Raw genomic sequence first — 24,406 nt, 5'->3', positions numbered from 1 at the left:
ATAAGAGACTATCAATAATAAATGTTCATTCTGTTAATTTGTAAACATTCATGGAAATTAATAAAAAGTGATTTTATGTATTTTAATCTTCAATATTGTTTTGAGAAATAAAATGATTTTTTAAAATAAACAAAATAAGCATCTATTTTTAATTAAAATTTTATCTATGTTTTCATTAAATTTTACAAGGTGTTTTAAATGCTTTCATGTAATTAACACTTTATTAAAAAGATTTTTTAATAATTCATGTAATTTACACTTATTCAAACTATTCAAGATATTGTTTTAATTTTATTATTTAAAAAGGATGGCACATTATTTGTCTTATGATCCGAATATCTGTTATATATGTCATTTGGCCAGTACTTTAAAAATATTATTATAATAAACAACAATGTCAAGCATATAGATCAGTTTTAACAAATTTTTAAACTTTTCTGATAGCTCCTATACTAAACTTATAAAATACACTAGACTGTTACAAAATCAGAGTTTGGGATCATTACTTTCATTAGGAGAATTTGCTCATAGACCTATATTTAATTTGAGACGACCGGTTTCCTCTTTTGTTGTTCAACAAATTAACTCCGTTTTGTAGAATGCTTACCATTTGAGGAAAAATTCCACTCAGCAGATGCAGTTATCAAGCTAGCATCTATCAAAAAAAAATCATTACCAATGTAAACTTAAATTTTTTTTTTCTTTAAAATGTAGGTGGAAAGACAAACAGCATGGCAAGAGTTAATTGAAACATTCCTCTTTAGAGCAACTGCCATGATGAGTGGGGGCTGGTGGGTGTTTGGAGGAGGGAGCAAGGCCCAGAGATGCAGAGTTAATCAGGGAGCAAATCCAAAGCCAGGCATGGATAGGCCTCACTAATGAGCCTCAAGTACCCTGCAGTGGTTTTCAAACTTAACTGGCTTCAAACGATGCCACCCCATGATAGAATGCAGCTCACCATAAGAGTAGGGTGATTAGAATAAATGACTGGAGTAATTAACTCTGATGTGAAACCACCTGATTGGAAAAGAGAAGCCAAGAGCTATTTAGCTGATGGTCCTCCAGTAGAAAAAGGAAGCTTTCCCTTTCTCTTGTGTGGGTGGGTGTGCAGTTAGAACTCAACTCTTTCAAGTAGGTATTTGGTAGCACTAATGAAAAGCAGCTTTCATTCAAGGGCCTCTCAAGGGCCTTCCCATTCATTTTGAAAGGGGAAGAAAATAAAAGCTTCAAAGTAGAACTAATTTACTTTTCTCCCATCCCTCTCAGTGGATTCTGTATTAGTGAAGTCTGCCTTAGTATTTATGCTAACCATCAACCTCAAACTCAAGATCTGTGCTACACTGATTTGGTCATCAAATACCAACTATTATTAATTGACGAATAATCAGAGAAAGTGAACAATTAGAATAGTCTTAAATTTGTCTTTTCTTAAAATGTTGCACACCATGCTGTGGTTCTAAAAGAAAAATAATTTTTCAGGTGCCAATCCTGGTAAATAAAACATGAAAATGTTCTGCACAGAAAATTAACAGTTCACTATGAGTGAGTGTCAATACTTCTAAGGATTGGGATCATTCATCTTACAGCAAGAGGAAGAAAAGTATGAAGGAAGAATGAAGTATATTGGTTTCGAAGAGAAAACCAAGGGCAGTTAAGACAGAAGAGGGTGTTTTTCCAAAAAGACAGGTCTCCAAAACAGCAAACTGAGCCAAGGATCCACCACATTCTAGTCTGCTTAATTTTGCAAAGAGGGGACTGACAAAGGCTGGGGGCATTACTACCTGCTGTTTAACAAGTAATCACCAATTCATTGAGCCAATGTTGTTCTGTACCTGCTGAGTTACTGCTCCTTGCCACACCCCTCCCTGGAAAGCAGGTTCCTGAGCTGTCCAGAAACAACTCCAGTGTGTAGTAACACATGCAACTTAGCAAATGTTTATGCCTAAACTCAGATTTATTTGACAGTTTTACACCTTTGGGCATGATATAATTAAATGTTTTGACAGCTAAACAAAAACTGTATAAATTTAAAAGCTTTAGGAGCTGAGCATCTAGAATCAAAACAAAGCAATTCACTCAGAACCTTTACTCTCTTCAAAATGCATTCCAATAATAATAAAAAAAAAATCACAAAGATTTTTTTATCCAATGGTTTTTGGCAAATACTTTCCTATTTCTTCTATGAAGAATATTCTCCTTCAATATTGATTAGGACTTTAATGCCAATGCTGGGAACATAGACAAGTGAACCTTCAAACCCAGGCTTCACAGGAGTGACTAATTGTCAACAATGCTGGTGCCATATTGTCAGTCTCTGTGTTTACTGCTTGTTTCTCTAAAAAGCCTATTTTTTTTTTATTTAAACACCATGTTATAAAGTTGTTCATACTACAGGATATTTTCACAGATAAAGTTTTCATGATTGAGTTACAGTCAAAAAATGTGTAACAATTTCACCAGTGCACATTTCCCTCCACCAATGTCAACAGTTGCTCTCTCATTCTCCCTGATGCCCTCTTCTCTCCTTTCAGAATTTTACTTCTGCAACTGAGGAATCACGATCCTCCTAAGTCTCTCTCTGTTTACTTTCAAAAAAAAAAAAACAAAAACCCAGGTGTTCATTATCTGAGCTTTCTACCCAGATGAACCAAACATGTAGATTAAAAAAAAATTTCTTTCTCAAAAATGAGTTTAAAAGGGTAAAGCAAAAATAGTTCATGAAACCATTTTTCTAATGAAAGGATGCATCTAGTATATTGCATCATATTCTGAAAATCATCTACAAAGTATTGCTTTACAGTCAGACAAAAAGGCCATTTAAGAATATCTAAGTCAGAACTATTACTGAACTCTATTAAGTACTCTAAAAAAACATTCACATCTACTTTTCCATATGCGAGGGCCTGCGAAGAGGTCTCACTAAAGGTAACAATAGTAAGTTGTTTATTTTAAAACATAATCAAGGAAATGTTTAGGAACCAGCTCACTTCTCATGGAGTGTTTATATTTCACTTTATCATCCTCTTGAAGAGACAGCTCTAAAAGAAGAAAATACTAGGAACCAAATACTGTTTACCTTACACATGCTAATGTCAAGCAATTTTTAAAACATTCCAAAAGATTTTCTTATATACACATCCAAAAACATTACTCCATTATCCAATTGTTCTGTTCCTCTCACTAATGTTAACAGGATGGGAATCTTCTTAGGTACTTTATTTGGATCTATGGAAGTCTGAGAATGGGTGAAACTTTCCCAGTGTTTCAGTCTCTACCAGTGTGTAGACTATGCGGAGAAGGGACTGAGGTCAAAGAAGCTGACAGATGCAATCTGGCTACATTTGATTTTCAAAAATAAATGAATCCTAAGGCAGATCATTTACACACACATTCCCAGGCTCAGTATTCCTGTAGATGGGCACCTGTCTCAAGAACTTAATGCTTTTAAACTCAAAGGTTAGAAATGTTTAGCAGAAACCAAGAAATTTACACTGATTAAACTATTAAATAGGTTTTCTTGCAGGCCAGGCAGGAATAGATGAATTATAAGGTACATGCCTCGAATGCATGAGAACTGGTACTATCAGTAATAAAAATTTTTTTAAAAAAAGGGTTTTCTTTATAATACTTGCATTTCAGAGCTGTAGCATTTCAGATTTCATTATTTCTCCTGTTCATGTACATGTTTTAAGAATGTTATCAAAACACTTAGGTGTTATCACATGTATTCAACAGATGTATGTATCCACTAGACCTTCTGATTATGAGATAACCCATGACACTGTTTTAATTTAGCTAAAAGCATAGGGACAGACTAAAATTCAGCCTGTGCTTTCTTTATGTAAAGTACTATGTGTTCAAATGTTGCTGCAGTAGTATAATACCTCTAGAAGTACAATTTCTTTGAGTTCTCAAAAGATATATAACAATCAAAAAGCCAAAAAGCCAATAACTGGGCCAGAGAGTTGGTACAATGGGTAAGGCACTACCCTTGTACGCAGCTGACAGGTTTGATCCCTGTATCCCATATGGTTCCCCCCCAAGCCTCCCAGAGGTGATTTTTTTAAATATAATTTTTATTTTAATCATAGTGGCCTACATATCATTGACAATAATATTTTAGGTACATATTAACATAAAATCAGGGGAATTCCCATCACCGAATGTCCTCCCTCCACCTCCGCTCCCATCCTACCTCCCATATCCTCCTCCCTCACCCCTGGGGCTGCCAGAATAAGTGGTCCCCTTTGTGCCTAGCTGACTACTTAGTGGTCCTACACCTGTTTGGTCTTGGTACCAGAGGTGATTTTTGAGTGCAGACCCAGGAATAACCTCTGGCCGGGTATGGCCCCAAAACAAAAACAAAACAAATAAAACCCCCAAAAAGACAAAACAAAGAAATAAACAAAAAGCCCATTGACTATTCACTTACTATGTAAGCACTCTGAATATTTATAAAAATATATTAAGTAACAGTGCAGAAAACCTTGGTTACATATTTGTGAGGTAAACATACAATTTGCATGAATTATTAGTTACCATACAGTGATAATTATTCAAAAAGTTTGTCTCTAACATACATATTCCAAATTACCACAACCATATTTTAACACCAAACAATGCAATATGGGAATAGTAAACTAGATCTGGATGCCCAGCCTTACTGAAATAGGTTCTTGGGCAATAAACTTATTAGAATTTCAATGCACAATTCTCTGAGTCTGCCAGACCTTGAATAGAATGTGCTCTGCCTGGTACTGAGGGAGTCAGTGGGTGACAGGCCTCTGTGCTCAGTGGAGGCTTCCATGATGCTTCCTACCACCTCAAATCTTTTTTCCTTCTAGTTTGGGGATAATCGGTACTGGCCAGTGGCGACTGGCATAGGGAAGCTCTCCTCTACCTCTATTCACTGTCCTCCCCACTCACATGTCAGGTAATACTTCCCTATAGTTTCCTGTCCACTCAATGTGCGTTCATGATGTTTTCCCAGTGTGCATGCTTACTGTCCCTTCTCCTTAATATGTCCAAGTTGGCTGAAAGCCAGCTATAATGTATATATGCTACAATATCACCCCATCTCTGTCTGACACAGAATCAGAATCCCCACTCCCTCTCTGCAGCTAGTCCCAAGCTAGTGCTGGTGGTGCATCCATCCCTACTTCAGTTTTCAAACCATTAGAAATCCTCTTTTCTGATCTGTTATTTCTGTACTTCTCCTGACCAGGCAGGCAGGATGGCTGCTTTTAGAAGGATCCACCACCTCCCAATCTGCCATCTGCCATTAATAAATCTTTCTTCACCTGCCACCAGGTCCCCTCTGGACTGGTCCTTGAGTAGCAGTGGTACGGGACCTTCATGACTATACTTTTATTAAAACATCAGTAAACTCAAACACCTTCTCCTTATTAACACTTATAAGTGCTGAATAAAACAAATAAACTTTCTCAACATTTCAAATTATTTTGAAATAATTTTAGATGGAGAGATAAAAAGGTAAATACGCTACCAAGATTTCAAAACTACTCTCCAATTATTCTAAATCTATTCTTAATAACTTACTTTGATCATAGTGGCCAAACTCTTAACATCTTTTCCAGTGGCTGAAGTACAGAATTACATAGTGGGTTTTTTTGGGGGGTAGGGGCACACCCAGTGGTGCTTTGGAGTGACTCCAGCTCAGTGCTCAAAGACACGCATAACAGAAACCAGGATGTTCCAGGGGCTGGGCCCACAGTCCTCATATACAGAACAAGAGTTGCAGCTAGGGGCTGGAGAGATAGTATGGAGGTAAGGCGTTTGCCTTTCATGCAGAAGGTCATCACTTCAAATCCCAGCATCCCATATGGTCCCCCGTGCCTGCCAGGAGCAATTTCTGAGCATGGAGCCAGGAATAACCCCTGAGCACTGCCGGGTGTGACTCAAAAACCAAAAAAAAAAAAAAAAAAAGAATTGCAGCCAGCTGACTTTTCTCCCTGGACCCACATTATATGATTTTTATCATTTCCCCCCAATGCCCTTTTTCCATTCTAGCATAAAACCCCAAATCCCACAATGCATTATTTTCTGTGTCTATCAATTACAAAAAAAAAAGCCCCCATTTCAAATAAGCTTTTAAACAGAAATGAGCTAGAAAGAAGACAGCAGAAGAAATTCGCGACACTCATAAACAGTAGCAGCAATAAAAATGAGAAAACTGTACCAGAGAGTTGTAAATAGCTAAAGATAACCCCTGGGTGTTTTTTCTAGTCTCATTCACCAAGGAATTAGATTTTAATGCCTATATAGAAAAAAGCAGAGGAGACCAGGAGAGTAGGAATTGAGATTTTTCCTACAAACTATCTGTCTCTTGCTTTGCTTCTGTTTCTTTCTTCTTTCTTTCTTCTTTCTTTTTCTTTTTCTTTTTCTCTTTCTTTCTTTCTTTCTTTCTTTCTTTCTTTCTTTCTTTCTTTCTTTCTTTCTTTCTTTCTTTCTTTCTTTCTTTCTTTCTTTCTTTCTTTCTTTCTTTCTTTCTTTCTCTCTCTCTCTCTCTCTCTCTCTCTCTCTCTCTCTTTCTTTCTCTCTTTCTTTCTTCCTTCCTTTCTCTCTCCCTTCCTTCCTCCCTTCCTGTCTTCCTTCCTTCCTTTCTCTCTTTCTTCCTTCCTTCCTTTCTCCGTCCCTCCTTTCTTTCTTTCTTTCTTTCTTTCTTTCTTTCTTTCTTTCTTTCTTTCTTTCTTTCTTTCTTTCTTTCTTTCTTTCTTTCTTTCTTTCTTTCTTTCTTTCTTTCTTTCTTTCTTTCTTCTTTCTTTCTTCCATCTTTCTGCCTTTCTTTCCTCATTATTTCAGTGAAAAGAAAAACCAGAAACACAAATCAGAAACAAATACTCTTTACCAGCATAATCTCTGTCTCTCTCCTCTCTCTGTATGTCTATCTGTCTGTCTTATCTGATGATTTCAGGAAAAAGGAGAACCAGAAAAGAAATAAAGCAAAACAAAAACAAATACTCTTTAACCAGCACCTCAACTTTTTTTTTTTTAAATATTACTAAAAGCTTATTATCCTGATCTGGGTTTAGGGGCAGAAAAATTTCCCAAGGAATACTATCTACTGGTATGCCTCTTACAGAGATGTGGAATTTAAAATTATGACCAAGTAATCTAAAATATACATATAAAATAATCTTAAGAATAAAGAGGCCAAAAGGAAAACATTCAAGGGAGGCAACTGTCAATCAAGGATTCCAATACATAATGGAAGATGAATATATGAAGCTTACCACAAAGAGTGGTTAGTGCAGTTAGAGAAATAACTTCACTAACAACTACATGAAATGATAGTGAGAGAGAAATACAATGTCTGTCTCAAAGACAGGCTGGGGATGGAGGAGGTGGGGATGGAGGAGCTGGCTCTGTGCTCAGGGATTACTACTGGCAGGGTTTACAAGACTCTTGGATGCCAGGATTTAAACCCAGGTCAGCTACATGCATGCCAAGTGCCCTAATCACTGTACAGTCTTTTTGGCCCTTAAAATTATATTTTTTGAGAACTTTGCAAAATGTTATATACAGATACTTTAATACATGATGTGAAATGAGTCCCATACAGAATAGAGAAAAATAAATCTGAAGGTAGCTGGGGTGATAAGTCCCAGGGCTGGCATATATATGCAGCATGTAGGAGGCCCTGAGTTTGAGCCTCACCACCCGAAGGCCTCTGAGCATCTAAGTGTTGCCATACTGATCTGCAAGCACCAAGCAACATCTCACCCTTTTTTTGTTTTGTTTTTGGGTCACACCCGGCAGCGCTCAGGGATCACTCCCAGCTCCACGCTCAGAAATAGCTCCTGGCAGGCACAGGGGATCATATGGGATGCCAGGATTCAAGCCATCGTCCTTCTGCATGACAGGCAACACCTTACCTCCATATTATCTCTCTGGCCCAGCATCTCACCCTTATATAGCTTTACAACGATAGAATGAGTATTGCTGGGAACAGTCACCCTATGAACTGCTTGATATGGTCACCTCCAAAAAAAGGGGGGAAAAACCCAAACTCACAATTAGACACATTATAACACAACATAAAACATATTTAAATTAGTTGGAAAAAATGTTAAAAGCAACAAAGCAAAATTCTATCTGATCTTCTTCTTAACAGTAAAAACAAAAGTAAAAAAGTTAATGGAATAGCTTCCTCTAAATGTGATGAAAAGTCCTGGGTGACACCTATGTCAGCACCAGAGATAGGAGAAAAACAATTTGTTTGCTTCCTTATACCCAGTCCTTTCTAGAAATCTCATGAATGAATGCTCTCAACTGATTGTTCCTTTACACTTTCCCTTATTCAACCTCAGCCTACTAACACACATTTCCACTTGTCAACTGAAATATTCAGAGAGAAGACAAATTATGATCCCTAAGGATCGGCAGAGGAGAACACTGCATTTCACAGATCACAGAGAAGAATACGGCAGGATTCTAAGTCCAATATTGAAATGGTGACAGTAAACTATGAAAGAGCTGGCAGTCACCAAAATAACATTATTGTCATTTTTACCAAAAATAAAAAAAGATATATATGACCTCTCATTTTTAGTTCATCATAAAGTTAAACCATATATTTTAAATCCTTTGCATACTTATATATCATAATATAAATATTATGTTATTATTATTATTGATACGTTATATATTGGGGCTGGAACAATAGCACAGTGAACAGGGTGTTTGCCTTGCAAGCAGCTGACCTGGTTCGATCACTGGCATTCCATATGGTCCCTGAGCCTGTCAGGAGTGATTTCTGAGTTCAGAGCCAGGAGTAACCCCTGAGTGCTATTGGGTCTGGCCCCAAACCAAATTTATATTATGTTATGTTAAATAATTGTTTTGTATAAAACATATATAATAACATGATTACATAATTTATATATATATATATATATATAGTTAGATATCATGCCACTATTCCCACTAATTCTTTCTAGCACAGGACTAGAAATGTTGATTTTAGAAATGGTGATTCTAAGTTACTCAGGAAAACATGCTTTGAAAGAAGAGACCGTTTGGAGACGAAGTGTTAAACATAGGACAGGACATGAGATCGAGTGAACTAGATGCCAACTCCCATAGCTTGAAGCCAGAGTCAAAGGTGCATTAAAATAAAAGTGTCAGGGGCTTAGGATGTGGCTCACCAGTAAAAGGCATCTATCTTCATAAGGCCATGGGTTCTACCCAGGGTACATACTCCTGAAATAAAATGAAAGACCCCTGTTGTATACTCTCAAAGAGAAGAGTGACTTCATCTAGATGAACAGTGACAGAAAAAGGGATTCAGGAAGGAAAGGGACTAATAGCCTTGCAGTCTCTGACTGGATGTTCAATGTCAGCAAGAAATCCAACCAGTGGTATAATCTTGTAATTTATCACTGTTGACTTTTAGGAAGAATTGGTTTTTATCTTTGTTTATATTTTGATGCTAACTATGTTTTAGAGATCATGAGTAGTCAAGCTTTCTGTGAAAGGCCACATAGTAAAAATGTTAGGCTTTGCCATACGGTTGCTATCACAATTACTCAACTCCGCTACTACAGTTCAAATGCAGCCAAGGATAGTAGAAACAAATAAACATGGTAGCTGTGGTCCAGAATTCACCTAGGAAAAGTGGCAGCAGGTTGGATTTGATACAGGCCACAGTGTGCTTATCCCATAAAGTACAAAATGCTTTTCAATGAAGTTAACTGGCTTTTCTTTTTCTCCACTGAAAGCAGCTAATTAGGTGTAGACTCCTAACCAGTAAGAACCCAAAGGGTTCTTGCTGCCTGAGGAAGCATGGCCTCAATTAGGGTCCTGGTCAATCTTCCCATCTTCTACCCTCCCTGGCATGTGAGGCTCTCTGAAAAAGACTCCAGTGTTTGAAATCACTGTCTCAAAAACCTGAGTCCCAAAGTCTTTTTAAGACTTAAATCTAGGATCAGGCCAACTGTGACAATGTGCAAGTTACTTACCTTCACTAAATCTATAGGAGTAATGTCTGCAGTGAGAGACAAAATGGAATCTAGGTGAAAAAACATTTACACCAATGTCTGGGACATTGTGAGTGTTCAATAAATGATGGCCCTCTTTATCAAGACATTGGATCTAAATTTTTTCACTTCATTTAACACTAGGCATTATTTCAGTTCTCACTACATGTGTTGTGTACTGTACTGTGCTCAACCTGAGAGTGGGCCATGAGTAACACCCAGAAATGTATTTTTGTTCTTCAGGGAAGCATCACTAAAATACATGTGTTTATCAAGATAATGTCAGATAGGGGCCAGAGAGATAGTATAGAGAATAGGGCACATGCCTTGCATGCTGAATCGAGTGTAATCCCCACTACCATGTATGGTTCCCTGAGCCCACCAGGAGTATCCCTGAGCACGAGCCAGGAATAAGCTCTAAGCATAGCCAGGTATGGCCCTAAAATTTCTGAATAATGAGCTTGAAAAGTTCTCCCAAAAGGAGGTATTTTTTTTTTTAATAAAGAAGGCTAATAATCAGTGAGTCAAAGTCATCTGAAGATTAAAGATGAACAAAACTTCAGGGATTCGGGGCCGGGCGGTGGCGCTAGAGGTAAGGTGCCTGCCTTGCCTGCATTAGCCTAGGATGGACCGCGGTTCGATCCCCTGGAGTCCCATGTGGTCCCCCAAGCCAGGAGCGACTTCTGAGCACATAGCCAGGAGTAACCCCTGAGTGTGACAGGATGTGGCCCAAAAAACAAAACAAAACAAAACAAAACAAAACAAAAAAACTTCAGGGATTCAAATGCTTCTTCATGGCCACCCTTGGTAAAGCAGCAGGATTCATCCCCAAGATGTGTCAAACAAGTCCCTTTTCTGCTCTGCTTCTTTAGCCATTGACATCCTCACTACTAGCAGAGAAATTTCAAGCTTTGATCCAGCCTTATTTTTCCCGTCTTTAGTTCTTAGCAAATCAGACTATATGGGTTTTGCTTGTTTGTTTGGTTGGTTGGTTTTTATTTTTTATTTTTTGGTATTCCTTATGGTATACATAAGGTATTCCTTATGTATATTAGGAACTAACCCTCTATTTAATATGTGGTTGACAAACAACCTTCCCATCTTATAAATTGCCTTTGTATTGTAATTGCTTACTCTACAGATACTTCATCTAAGTAGAGAGCATGTTATTAGTTTACTTTTGGTTTTATGCCTGTGTTTTTGATGCCATGTCTGTGAAATAACTGCCAAGTCCAATGACATAAAGCTTTCCCTATAACTTCATTATAGTTTGTTTTCTTGGGTCACACCAGCTAGTCCCAGCTAAGTGTTTGGGGTCACCCCTGGTGCTGCTTGAGTAATTGTGCATAGTTGGGAAGCAAAAATGGATCTCATACAAACAAAGTACTTGCTCTATACCACTGCTTTGTCTCTCTAGTCCTCCATACATTTTCTCTAGGGGCTTTGGGCCTACTATTAAAACCTCTAATTTATTATCTTTTTGTTTCTATCTTATTTTAATTTTGGGGGGAGGGGCATACCAAGCAATGTCCAAGGCTTAGTCCTGGCCATGTGTTTAGGGATCACTCTTGGTGGAACTCGAGGACCATATGTGGTACAGAAGTCAAATCTTGGTTGAGTGCATGCAAGGGAAGTTCCTTCCCACTGTACTATTACTTAGGCCCATGAGTTTATTTCTGTACATGTATTAAGAGAAGGGTCCGCTTTCAATTTTTTACATGTGGATATCCAGTTTTCCCAGCATTATTTATTGGAGAAATCCTTACTTCCTTTTATACATTCTTGGCATCCATATTATATTGAATAAAAATGGCAAGAAAGAGCATCTCTGCTTTGATCACATGTCAGAGGAAAATAACAGGGACAGAGAGACAGTACAGCAGTTAACCTACTTATCATGCATGTTGATTTGATCCGCAGCACTATATATAGTCCCCCTCCATGAAGTGAAAGAAATCCTCTAACATATAGACAGGTTAACTTATTACAAAGGATCCAAGAGGGCCAGAATGATAGCACAGGGCATTTGTCTTACATGCAGCCAACCCATCCCATAGTCTCTCAAGCCCGCCAGGAGTGACTTTTTAGCACACAGCCAGGAGTAACCCCTTAGAGCTGTGGGGTGTGGTCCCAAACAAAACAAAAACAAAAACAAAAAAGAAAAAAACAAAGGATCCAAGAATGTGAAATGGAAAAGGAAAATCTCCTCAATAAACAGTGCAGGAAAATGGGACCACATGCAAAAGAACAAAATGCAAGGACCACATGCAAAAGGCTGAATGAATCACAACCTCAAATGTGATTAAATATTTGGATATTAGGATTGGGGCTCATGCTTGGCATGTATGAGACACTGGGTTCAATCCCCGAGACTCTCAACAAAGAAAATTCTATGTTAGACCCCCCCCCAAATAAATAAAGATGACACCCTCCATCCAAATACTTCATGATATTTGCTTGATGCATTTGGGAATTGGGTTCCGCATGCAAGAGAAACAATAACAACAAAAATGAACAGCTAAAGAACATATCACTAAAACAAAAACACACCCCATTGAATGAGAAAATATCTACACATACAATTGACAAAGAGATAACACCTAATATATATGATTCAAGATAAGAAAACAAAAAGCCTCATTAAAATAATGGGACAAAAGCAGAACAAAAAAAGATATATAATAGTCAAGAAAAAAAATACTCATCATTATCAGGGAAAAGCAAATGAAAATCGAATGAGACACTGACACCAGGGAGAATGACCTGCATCAATTGGCTCAGAAGCAAATGCTGGTGCGAGTTTTGAGAAAAGGATACCTTTGTACACTGGTGGTAGGAAGACTATGTCTATGAAGAACAATATCGAGACTGTTGAACATTTAGTATATTAAAAACAGATCTACCTCATGTTCAGAAGTTTGTTCTTACATAGAGAACCAAAAACATGAAAAATGCTAATTTGAAAAGATGAATTCACACCTGTACTCACTGCAACTCTATTGACAACTGAAACATGAAAATAATCCAAGAGTACACTGACAGTTGAGTGATAAAGATAAAGAATCTGGTACATGGACGTAGTGGACTACTCAGTTCTAAGAAAAGGGAAAATCTTGTTTCAGTTACATAAATAGAATCGGTTGTAATCAAGCTAAATACAGTAAATCAAAAGGAGAAAGACAGGTACAGATATCTGGATAACTCACTCATAAGCAGAACAGAGAATAAGTACATAAATAAAGCGAAAGGAAAACAAGTCCTGAGGTTCTGACAGCAGAACTGAGATTACTGAGGGACCAAGTGGAGCAGAGTTCATGAAGACAGGGACTAAGGAAGTGTGAAGGATACTGGGACTTTGGGGGTGGCGAGTGAGAGATGGCAACATATATTCAGAGAAGATGAAAGTACCCCAATGCAATGTAGCTGTATAAGCTAGATTGATCTCAATTTAAAAATAAAAAAAAATTGTTTTCTATATAAATTAAAAATTGCCTCATCATAAGGCCGGAGTGATAGTGCAGTGGTTTGGCATTTGCCTTGCACACAAATGACCAAGGATAGACCTCAATTCAATCCTTGGTGTTCCATATGGTTTCCCAAGCCAGGGGTGATTTTGGAGTGCAGAGCCAGGAGAAGTAGCCCCTGAGTATCACCAGGTATGGCCCCAAAACAAACAAACAAACACAAAATTGCCTCATCAAAATTGGTCCTGCTGTGGATACCAGATAGAATCTGTACTTGGTCACTTAAAAGTCACTGATAAAAAATTTATTAAATTCTGAACTGTCCTAATAATGAGAATGTATGAGGGAAATGGAAAGCCTGTCTAGAGTACAGGCGGGGGGTTGGGTGGGAAAGAGGGAGATTTGGGACATTGGTGATGGGAATGTTGCACTGGTGATGGGTGGTGTTCTTTAAATGACTGAAACAAAAACACAATCATGTATGTAATCAAGGTGTTTAAATAAAATAAAATATATTTAAAAATTTATTAAAAAGTCCATGTCTTCTGGGCCAGATAAAACAGAGGCAGGGTGTTTGCCTTGCAAGTGGCCAACCCAGGACCAATGTTGGTTCGAATCCCAGCATTCCATATTGTCCACCATGCCTGCCAGAAGCGATTTCTGAGCACAGAGCCAGAAATAACCTGATTGCTGCCGAGTGTGGCCCATAAACAAACAAAAAAAAATTTCTATATCTTCCTAAATTTCCTATATTTTGCCATTATTCTGAAATGCTCTCAAAATCTGGGAGCTGGGATATAGCTCAGCAGTATAGCATTTGCCTTGTAGGTGTGAGGTACCGAGTTTGATCCTCAGCATCACAAAACAAAACAAAAGAATCAAGCCAATAAATAAAAAGAACAAGACATTTCCCATAAGTATGAAGCCTCAATTCTTATTTGGAAAAGACTGATAATAGGCTACCTGGATGGTGTATATACTCCAAAGAACCTGATTCTCCCATCAAAACAAGAAATGAAACTCCACCTTCACTGTTTTATTTGACTGGACAGCAATCCCACAAAATTAACTGCTACTTTTCATAAACTAGCCATGGTCACTCACAGTCACTATTTCTTCCGAGTAAATCATCAAATTTCTAGATGAAAATAAAGCATACTTTTATTAATGGCTTTTATTATTTTTTAAAGTGCTATAATTTCAAATATCTTAATTGTCTACAGAATGTAATTGGATATAAACTCCCCAGATCAATTTTCTAAAAAGGAAATCCAGATATTAAAAATAACTTCAAGATGTGGACTGCTGGGAAATATCAGGAACAGACAAGGCAACCTGTGTGCAACCATCAAAGACAGGGGATGGATTGTGAACAAAGTTGTTGAATGCCTTTAGAAGCAGGGAAGACATAGACAAAATCTGGTAACAGAACAGAATAAATAGTCTATGCAAAGATGAATTTAACATATATTTGCATAGAAAAATCAGACACACATAAGAGAAAGAGCACAAATTCTTCAGGTAGAATGACAATGTGGGGCCCTGTGTTATGAACAAAGAGGGACGCCATTTTGTAAAGATCACATGTTTGTCTTCTCTTTGGTTCTCAACAAGGAGGAATGCCATTTTGTAAGGACCACATGTTGTAAGCCTGTTTCCATTAACACTGCCCCAAGCTACCTGGCTATACCAGGTAGCCTATCTGGAAAGGACATGAGGGAGTAGTTGGAAGGTACTCTAGACAATAGTCAATCATTTTAAAGATCATCAGCAAGCTAGAACCTCCTTAAATCCCCTTCCTATATAATCTGGGTTGTGACCTTGGGTGGGGTCATCCCCTCTGGGAGACAGCCCTGGTGGGTCAGTATGGGACTTGTGGCTCATGGAATAAAGTTTTGTTTTGCTTTACTCCAATTGTGATCTCTCTTCCTTTGACTCTGGACCCTAACAACAAGATTACAAACACTACTAGCATGTTCGTTACTGATCAGTAAGGGAATGAGAGAATGCGCCAGATCTAGAATAGGAGATTCTGTAAAATTATGATGTCAGTGGAGGTCCTCTGGTGACTACTTTGCCCAGGTCCATTGTCTTCTCTCATATTAAAAAAATTCAGGTGAAGATGAGCCATGAAGTGAAAACAGGTTTTACTGGAAGATACTGAGGAAGGTAAGAGAAGATAAGAAATAAGAGAGTAACTCACTCAAGAGAGAGCAGGGCTTCCTCAAAGGTGGAGAGAGTCCTGTTGTTTAAATATAAATTAATGAGTCCTAGTGTTGGTAGGGGGATGCTGAGGCCTTTCTCCGCCTGACTTGGCATCTGGAGCCCCTATGGCTGGCTGGTCTGTAAGTTGCAGGGTGACGGCAGAGAAATTCATCAAGCAGTCAGATGAAGTTTCAGGAGAAACCTTTATTACAAGGCCCCAAATACCATGTGCCACATGGCTTCTAAGCTAAGCAGCCTTTTCCCTTCTGCTCACCCTTCATCCTCACTGCATCTGCTCTCTCCCTATCCCTCCCACCAGACTATTATCCTCTATCCCAAACAACAGCCCCTCCCATTTGTGGGTGGGACCACCCAGGTAAGTTTAGCATATGAAATTGGGGGGGGGGGGGGATAACAAAGCCCCATTACATAACCCAGCATGTAAGTAAAATAAACCCACATCTCAGAACAGGAGATATGGCCACATGTGTATGCGGATCCAGGAAGCACGTGTGAGCATTTTCTTTGTTCCAAGTTGGTTTATGTAGGTTTCCACAACCTGCCCCACTGTGGCCTTCTAACTAGCTAAGAGTTCAGTAGTAGTTGTCAGGGGAAAAGGTCAATTCAGCTGATCTTTGACCATCCTTTCCTGACCTTTGTTCTTGCTGGAGTTTCTCTTATCAGGCCTTAGTTACAGTATCCAGGAGGTGTGTCCTGGTAATCTTAGAGCTACTCACAAGAGAAATGTCTTTAAATCCATCTCTTGGTTTGATTATATCCAAGAACTTCCTGTCAAGGGGGTGTGTGGGAAAGGCCCTTCCTATCTACCTGCCTGCTTCAATACCTTCTTATTTCTATTCTTTTGTTTTTGTTTTTGTTTTCTTGGGGGCCACCTCCAGAAACACTCAGGGATTACTCCTAGCTATGTGCTCAGAAATCGCTCCTGGCTAAGGGGACCATAGGGGACACCAGAGATCTAAACAGGTCCATCCTGGATCTGCTGCATGCAAGGCAAAAGCCCCATCCCTGTGATATCGCTCCGGCCCTTATTTATTTTCTTAGTTACATGCCAATAACAATTTATTATGTTTCATTGATAAGAATTAAAACACACTAATAAACTACTATATAAAAGCACTTACTTGGCTAGAATTCATCATTAATGCTTATAAATAAAATTCCCATAATTTTAAGTATCAGAAGCTAAATTTAAATAGCAACTTTAGGAACTGGAGCAATAAATAGGTAGGGTATTTGCCTGGCATGCAGCTAACCTGGGTTTAATCTCTGGCATCTTGACTCTTCCAGTAATAATTCCTGAATACAAAGCCAGGAATAACCCTGAGAATCACTGTATGGCTCCAAACCTAAAAAAAAAATTCAACTTGTATTAGAACATCAAAGGCTATTCACTTTCTGTCCAATCCTACAGAATTATACAAGAAAAGTACCTTTTTAAAATTTATTTCTTTCATTTCGGGGGTCATGCCCAGCAGAGATCTGGGATCACTCCTGGCAAGCTCTGAGGACCATATGGGGTGCTGGGAGTCAAATCCAGCTTGGCTGCATGCAAGGAAGTGTGTTACCCCTATACTATGGTTCTGGCCCAAAATAAAGTATATTCTGTAGTCAAAAATGAGGCACAGCAAAGAGTTTCCTATCCCCATTATTGGATGAAAAAGGAATTAAATTGGTTACACTTCTAAAAACAAAACACAAAATCACTGCCTGGAACTATCATAATTAGTGAGGAAATATCTTTCCTATTCTCTCCTCTGATGAGAAGAAGCTGCACCATGTTCCTTGTGAAAAACATCTTCAGCTGCATTATTGCTCACAAAGACATGCTGAAATCTTGGTTTGTTTCCTAGCACTTATCCACAGATCTTTATAATTTTGTTGCAAATTGAGCTAAAGAGAAGTACATCAGGATTACTAGTCTACCCACTGGAAAAGGGCAGCAAATAGGATAATCACAGCATCACTCCTCAGTCATAGGGTCAGAGCCAGGATCAAGACCAGGAGGCTCACTCACCTCTATTCACAATACAAGATACAAATTCATATTATATTGCTTTCTTTTCTCACAATTATTATTTTTCTCTTCAAATAAATGCAAGATCAAAATACTCTCAATAAAGCTAGTGATTTTAAATTCAACTACATTAGAAACACTTAGGATGCTGGTTGAAAAATTATTTTAGGGTGAATTCTCCAGTCAATCAATTAGATTAAGTACTGAGTGGTATCTGAATTTTTGAACAAAGAATCCATACCCAGCAATACTGTGGGGGGGGTGGGGGGGGCACTGGAAGATGTACAGTTGGGGCCTGGCCTCTCTCTGCTAGCTGTGAGCTACCTTCCTGACTTGGTTATCTGCATGTTAAATACTCTATATAAACCCTGCATTTTATAGAAAACACACATTCATGATCATTATAGAAAGAAACAAAGACATATTTTCATAATTTTCTTTTTGCTCATCTTGCTTATTTTACTTAATATTCTTTTATTTCTTTATTTTGTTTTGGGGGAGCCACATCTGGCAGCACTCAAAGGTTTCTCTAGATTTGTGCTCAGAAATTACTCCTAGCAGGCTCAGGGGACCATATGGGATGGTGGGGATCAAATCCTGATTAGCTGCATGCAAGACAAATGCCCTACCCGCTGTGCATGGCTCTGGCCCCGACTTTCTAATTTTTTTTTAAATATGGAGCGCTTCACAAATTTGCACACGGGCCATGCTAATCTTCTCTGTATTGTTCCAATTTTAGTATATGTGCTGCCGAAGCGAGCACCTTTTTAATATTTTTAAGAAAGAATAGCTCAACAAATTAGAAGTAAGCAGTGATAATCTGACAGATTGGTTTTTTTTAGAAAGATACCTGAACGATTTAGAACTATGAAGTCCTAAACATATGTGAAGCAGTTTGAATTCCTTTATATAACATTGAACTAAAATATCATTTGATGTGGTTTATTAAAAACAAACAAAAATAAAAAAATATCTGAATATGATTCATAGACTACAGAATTTACAACTTCTTTCCCATTTATTTGTTTTTGGGCCACACCCTGTGGTTCTCAGGGCTTATTCCTAGCTCTGCATTCAGGAGCTGGGGGGACCATATGAGTTGCTGGTGATCAAAGCAAAGCCAGGTCTGTGTGAAAGGCAAGAGCTTTACTTACTCTTCTATCTTTCTAGACCCACATCTGACAATTTTAAAGCATACAGTTAAGTGTATTTTTAAAAATGCATCTCTGTCCGGTGTCACGCATGACTCCTGGCAGCACCACTGTGAGGTAGGTGAGGTGCAAGGAGGCTGAGACCTGGGGCAACAGCACAATTAAAAGAGGGCCAGGAAGTGCTGCCCTGTGAACCTTCAATCAGAATGTGCAAGACAAGAGGAGCTTGACCCCCAGGGGAGCTTTGGTCAAGTGTGTGAGTTCTGTAGCCAGATGCGCAGAACACCCAGACTAATGATGAAGGGGAGGGAGAAATAGTTCAAAGTTCAAAATGTCCGAATGCTACCAACACAGTCCCTGAAATTACCAATGTCCATGGACTGCTGGCCCATTCAGGGCAATCATAAACAAAAAAAACAAGAGCAAAAATTGTGTGGGCTTAAAGCCAAAGCTATAACACAGCGGGTAGGGCTTTTGCCTTGCACACTGCTAAACCGGATTTGATCCCTGGCATCCCATTTGGTCTCCAGATTCCACCAGGAGTAGTTCCTGAGTGCAGAGCTAGGAATAACCCATAAACACTGCTAGGTGTGGTCCCAAAACCAAATTGTGTGGGTTGCTAAAATGATGTTAAACAAATATTAAAATATTCAAACGATTCATATTTATAATGTCTGACTAAATCTTTCACCAGGTGTCACCAAGTTTATGGATATCTATTTTTGTTTTTAGATAACTAAAAATATTTAAAACCTCTCTTTAAACTAACATTTTTATGAATAGTTTATTAATCTTTTCAAGAAGTATTGGTTAGTAACAAACAAAATGCTACTTAAAGAACACTGCTTTAAATATGTATATATTTTCAGAAAGAGTACAGAAGTTAGAGCATTTGCCTATACACAGCAGACCCTCGCTCCATCCCAGAAATCACATATGGTCACCTGAGCACCACTTGGAATGATCCCTGAGCAATGTGCTAGGAGTAAGCCCTGTGCACTGCCAGATGTGGCTCCTCCAAATCAATGAGAAAAATAAATAAATCAAATAACATTTACTGGGACCAGGGATGTGGTACAAGTGACATAGCACAGACTAACCATGTGCAAGATCCCCAATTTGGTCCTTGGTACTGTACCATCACCTTTCTCACCAGCACTACTGAACACAATCTAGACCAGGGCTACTGGGTAAATAAAGCCTCTACAAAAGTACATTTACAAATGCCACCAGTTAAAAATGAAAATTACTGGTGGAGGGAAGTAGGCACTGGTGAAGGGACCTATGCTAGAACATTGTATTTCTGAAACCCAGTCATGAATATCTTGGTAATTCAAGGTGACTCATTAAATTTTTTTAATTTTAAATTAATTTTGAACAAATTTCCTTGCAATCAGATAATCAAAACTTTGTTCAACTTTGCTTCCCTGTTTCTTTTCCTTACAACTGAAAAAAAGACTCTCTGAGGTTAAGAAAACCTAACACACTGGCCTGAGGCTTATAGTCTGGTGATGTGACAAGCCCTCCCCAGGAGCAGGCGCACTATCAGAGTTTGTTGGCTGTCACTGGGTCAGGGACAAGGCTTACAGAGACCTTTGTCCTCCAGTACCCTTGCCTGGAGGAGCTGATCAACACAGGCAGTATGGTGGAACACTCCTACCCATTTCCTCATTACCAAAGGGGAACAAAGAATAACTGGTCTCAGATGAAATTCTCAGTCATTAGATGATATTAGTAACGTCCCTTTCTCACTCTGTAGGCTCACCCCTACCCCTCATAAATATGCACACTTTTCCCTGCGAAAGTTCTCAATATGTTTGTACAGTTCTATCACCTCAGGATCGTGTCAGAACTCTGCACCCAGGCCTTTTCTGAGCTTTGTACACTCCCCAAAGACAAATCCTCTTTCCCAATCACGTCTTCTTCCTATTCTGCTATTTTTCTGTGATTTGGAAATGACAGGTAAATAAATTAAAATTTTTCAACAACATGATAACCAATGCTAATTAGTAATGTGTGGTGTAGGACTCTTCTCAGACAGAAAAATCTCACGGTGAGAATGAAGAAAATGTAGGAGGAACAGGACATCATTGTTTAAGAAAAAAGAGACAGTAACTTCTTAAACAATGCAATTTGAAAGGTGATCTTAAATTAGGAAAAAAAAGATTCAAGTTTAGCATTTAAAAATGTTAATATTGGGGGCCGGGCGGTGGTGCTAAAGGTAAGGTGCTTGCCTTGCCTGCGCTGGCCTTGGACGGACCTCGGTTCGATCCCCCGGTGTCCCATATGGTCCCCCAAGCCAGGAGCAACTTCTGAGCACATAGCCAGGAGTAACCCCTGAGCGTTACCGGGTGTGGCCCAAAAACCAAAAAAAAAAAAAAAATGTTAATATTGTCTACACCCACTGTCTGCCACAAAGGTAGAAGGGGGCTGTGTGGCATTCCAGTGTACCAGGGGTCAAATGTGCAGCTTAACAGCATCTCAATTTATTATAGTATGTTAACTACTGTTTATTATTTTCTACATACAAACACTATGGAGCAATGGCAGCTTTTTGCACCTATTTACAAGAGAGAAACATAAATAGATAATATCCTCTTTTATTAGTTAGGAAAGCTGCCAGTAGACCTTCCTTTCATGGCCAGATCACTTCCTTTTTCTCTGCAGAGGAGCAGAGTGGTTGAGACTCTGAGGAAGGTTCTAGTTCCTTTAAACATCAACCCCCGGAAAGAAAAGCGACTCCCAAAACCAAACCAAAAATGCACATGGGAATTAAAATAAGAAAGATGTGGTGTAAGTACCTCTGAAAACACAGATGGGAAGGAAGGGTACAGAGAACTGTACTGTGACTAGTTGAAATAAAAACTACATGATTGATCAGATTCACAAAATATGATTTACAAAGTATTATAAAGTATGAACTTCACCTCAACTTTTTCCATCACAGAAAAATTTTGAAATGAAGTGCAAGGACAAGGAAAGGAGGTTTAAGCAACTTATTTAGGTCTAATATCATCAATATAAAGATTTCATGGTCTAATTTTTGTTAGTATTTTGGAACTGTCTCATAGACACTGTCAAGACCAAGACCTGCAGAGCAGAGTCTTGAAACCCAAATTAACACTATTATCTATCAGTTTCTAATATTTAATGATACATGATCATCAAAGCTGTTTATAAGTTATTTGCTTAAATATGAAAAAAGAATATTCAGAAGGCATCTGCAAAGTGAACTAAATTTGGTATTCAAATAATTTTTTGCAACAAAATCAAATAAAATGGAAACTTTGGTGACTCTTCTTTGCCTCATAAAACACTTGCATAAATGACTTCTCACTTTTCCCTAAATTATAAGTCATCTTCAAGAAGTGTAATAAAAATCTATAGCTTTACAGATGGAAACATAATACAACACAAACCAAAATGTACGCTAACTACTAATAGAATCTGCACTGTAGTTAAACAGGGGAAGTATATTAAATCCAATGCACACCTTTTTTGAAAAGTAGATCCAGTTAATGTATTGGGCAACCTTGTTTAAATTTTCAAAATTTACTTTGTTTTATTTTCTGTTACTAATTTGTCTAATTCTATAGCATCTACTATAGTAAGAGAAAAAATATCAGAAGATTAAAAAGAGAGTGAAAGAAAATAAAAGAGAGGAGACAAGGAAATGGATAAGAAGGAAAACAAGAAAAGGAAGATGGACAGACAGAGGAAGAAGGGAAGAGGGGCAAATTGGCTTAGTCAAGCTCTCTCGGGACAGCAGGCAGGGTTACTAGACCAGAAATGAGGGGCTGAAAGCTACTACTGATAACTGGTGGAGGCTGAAAGTGCTACTTAAGTGCTCAGTGTCTGCTGGAAAAAGAGGGAGGAGATGTTCAAGACTGAGGATGCCAAGTGCATTCCCAGCCAACAGAGTAAAAAAGGAAGCATTAACAGTAGCCTCGGGGGAAGCTGAGCATTCCATCCCCTGAGCCAGAGGGCAAATGTGGCAACAGAAGTGAGGAGCAGCTCTGGAAGGATAAAGAAAGAAACCACAGGAAAATTGGCAGCTTTAGACATAAAGGAAGACCAGGCCTGATCTGCAGGGTAAAAACTGCCTGCAAACAGCATTGCCAGCTTTCTGCTTGCTCACGAGTGGGAGGCAAGAGACTGAAATCTGGTTTTCAGAATTACAGTTAAACGTGATCTTACTCTGTGGGATAGGAGCTTTGTTGGAAAGATAAAGCGAAGATTCATTGTGCTGAGCTTATTCATAATCAATCAGAATCCTCCATTAAAAAAATTCAAAATTATTTCAAGTGAAGAAAAAAAAAACATGAAAGAGTCCCTTTTTAAGCTGTATTTCTTGACATAAATGTTTTCTGAACACTCTAAAGCAGGGGTCTCAAACTCAATTTACCTGGGGGCCGCAGGAGGCAAAGTCCGGTGATCCTTGAGTGCAAAGTTAGTAGTAAGCCTTGAACATTGGGGGGTGTGACCCAAACAACTAAAACAAAACAAAACAAGAAAAGATTCCTCTAGGGCAGGGCCACAAAATGTGGTACAATGGGCCCCAAACGGCCCGTGGGCTGCGAGTTTCAGACCCTTGCTCTAAGTAAAGGGTATTAATGAACGAGAGTGATACATATGAGCATTTTATAGACATATAGTGATATATTTAAGGAAGAGAATTGGAAAAACCTGCTGTATCTTTAAAGGAACTTTTGGTAAGACAGCTTCTCACTTTGTTGTTCCTTTGTATTATGACCATTTGAAAAAGGTGAGGGAGGGGCCGGGCGGTGGCGCTGGAGGTAAGGTGCCTGCCTTACCTGCGCTAGCCTAGGAGACGGACCGCGGTTCGATCCCCCGGCGTCCCATATGGTCCCCCAAGCCAGGAGCGACTTCTGAGCGCATAGCCAGGAGTAACCCCTGAGCATCACCGGGTGTGGCCCAAAAACCAAAAAAAAAAAAAAAAAAAAAAAAAAAAAAAAAGAAAAAGGTGAGGGAGATGGAGGGCACTGAATGGTGGGAACTTTGCACTGATGAAGGAGGGGGTTGTTCTTTTTTTTTTATATATATAACTAAAACCCAACTACAAACATGCTTGTAATCATGATGCTTAAATAAAGATATTTAAGGAAAAAAAAAAGAAAAGGGTGAAGGAGAGAGAGCTAGTAACGGGTTGGATACAGGCCTGAGTGTACTGGACACTCTGCACACTCTGGCCACCTAAGCATCATGGAGTATAGTCCTTGAGGCCCGAGTACCAGGGAGGGGAGCTGAACTGTACCCTTAAGCCCTAGCGCTGCACCCCGACCCGCTGTGTAGGCTGAGTATCACCAGGCTCCCTGACTCTTGATAGGACACCTTCCACCCCCATCTCCACATCATCTCTCCCCAAAAAAGGGTTCAAAATAGTATAAGAGGCAGACTATATTTTCTTCTTGCAGTTGCAGAATTGAGGTAAAATATCAGAGGTGTTGTTTTAAACAAATGTATATTAATACTTCAGCACCAGGTCAAATGACCCAAGCACCACTAGGTTAGAGCCGGGCCACACACCCCCAA

The 24,406-nt window shown here is 38.8% G+C and overlaps 1 protein-coding gene and 1 pseudogene across 2 annotated transcripts in view; both read right to left on the bottom strand.

Moving 5' to 3' along the window:
- The window catches only part of LRBA (LPS responsive beige-like anchor protein), a 662,022-nt gene that overhangs the window by 94,870 nt on the left and 542,746 nt on the right, over positions 1-24,406 (bottom strand). The gene's annotated exons all lie outside the window — the stretch shown is intronic.
- LOC126004847 (uncharacterized) lies at positions 18,372-18,465 on the bottom strand (annotated as a pseudogene).

This window comes from Suncus etruscus, chromosome 3 (genome assembly GCF_024139225.1).
Source record: "Suncus etruscus isolate mSunEtr1 chromosome 3, mSunEtr1.pri.cur, whole genome shotgun sequence".
Classification (NCBI taxonomy): Eukaryota; Metazoa; Chordata; class Mammalia; order Eulipotyphla; family Soricidae; genus Suncus; species Suncus etruscus.
Note: the sequence above shows the minus strand (reverse complement) of the source record. Positions and strands in the feature narration are given on the sequence as shown.